This window comes from Sinocyclocheilus grahami, unplaced genomic scaffold (assembly GCF_001515645.1).
Source record: "Sinocyclocheilus grahami isolate Dianchi unplaced genomic scaffold, SAMN03320097.WGS_v1.1 scaffold215.1, whole genome shotgun sequence".
NCBI lineage: Eukaryota > Metazoa > Chordata > Actinopteri > Cypriniformes > Cyprinidae > Sinocyclocheilus > Sinocyclocheilus grahami.
This window is the reverse complement of record NW_015505394.1, coordinates 704850-706751: the sequence shown is the minus strand read 5'-3', so window position 1 is coordinate 706751 and position 1902 is coordinate 704850.

Below are 1902 nucleotides of genomic sequence, written 5' to 3'. Positions count from 1 at the left end.
TATATATGTGTGTGTGTGTGTGTGTGTGTGTGTGTGTGTAACGGGAAGACAGACTCCGGACACAGACAAGTTAGAACCAAACAGGCGGGTTTATAGTACAGATTTCATCGAGCAACAATGGCAGGTGAGTAATGGTAAATATAGAGTCTTTGATGCAGGGAATGTAGATACTGATGATAATAGTCTCTTTACCAGGATGACGGAGTACACAGAGAGTGAATGGGTTGATGAAGAGATTTTCCAGGAGCTGGTTCCAATGAACTGTTTCAGGTAAGTAGGGTTGAGAAGACACAGGAGCACACAGGGGAGACGAAGGAGATCCAGGGACATGAAGCAGGTAAGTGAGAGTGTAGAGATGAGTCTTCATTCCACAAGGGAGACCAGACAAGCAATATATGTCATCAATATAAACAACAGCTTCCTCAAATCCCTATGAAATTTATGCACAATTTAAATTCTTCTCTAATTACCGTTCTAGTTGCAATATCTTTCAGAGAGCTGCACCACTGAATGACAATCCTTCTAGAGTCTGTCTGGCATTTATTTAAGGATCTCACATGCATTATCTCATTGTGCCACTGATGCAGATGGATCTGCGTTTGAATGGTTATGTAGTGCCATAAACAGCACAGAATAACCCACGAATCACGATCCCATATACTGGTTGCATAGCAACAAGAAACATCTCATGTTCTGATAGCCTGTTCTCATTCCAGTTGCAGAGGGAGAAGAGTGAGAGCGAGGTGGAGCATGGAATATGATATTTTATCATACAGAAAGGCATAACTGCACAGCTGCACAGTCTGTTGCATGGTGTTATATGTTTTCAAATTAATAATGTGTTATTTAATAAAATTACATTTATATTAATGTGCCTGTGTGTACAGCTCAACCTCATGAGATAATGTTTGGCTTTGCAGGCCCCAGCCCTGTTAATTCGTAATTAGCATAATTAGAAAGGCGCTCATGACTAGGTCAGCAAGTCCCTCGGTACCAAACCCAGAGGTGCCTAAAATATAGGACACACACATTTGAGTGACATAAATGATCTTAGTGAATTAAACACGCTTGCTAACACATAAAAGTGCAGAGGTGACTGATTTGACATGGTTTTCAGCCACTTATTTATTCTGGATATGAAATAATTTTTTTGTGGATAAGTTATGTTTAGTCACCGGGAGATCCCAGCCGGTTTGATTCTGGAACGCATGAATGTGCAGAAAGATGGAGCAGAACAAACCTCACGCCTCATCTTGCTAAATCTCAGTTGACCTGATTCGCATACAGCACAGCCACAGCATCTGTTTCTCTTTCTTGCTCTCTCTATGTTGTTTAATTCTCCTTCTCTTTTTCCCTCTGCCTTTCACTTTCTCTTTCTAATGAGGTCAGTGATAGAGTTTGTATCAAAGTCACAATTATTCAGCGAGTGAATCATGCAGGGTGTGTCTCCAGGCTTGTAGTACTAATGATAACAGCATCAATGTCACTCTACCTATATTCTACAAAATTCAGAATGGGACGCTATAATGAGCTTGTGTCTATGTAAGAGAGAGAGACTGAGGGAGGGACTGTATGTACAGTATATATAAGTGTGTGCGCCTTGGTTTAAGAAGGCTATTTTAGGTCGGTGATTGATTTAAATAGTTTTTAGCTAAAGTTTGAGGGCAGAACTTTTTGGGGATATCTGGGTTAGTTGTGTAACTTTGTCTAAACCGATAATGTGAGTGTGTGTTTAGGGAATAAAGCCGCCCAGTACGCACAGCATGAGAATGTGTGACCTTTTTCTCATCACTTCCTCCTCTCATTTGTTCATCATTTTTTATTCTTTGTGTAGTTTTATCCACTGTCAGATATCTGTGTTAGGTTAGTGTGCTGGTGAATGATAGCATTATGTAATGTAGC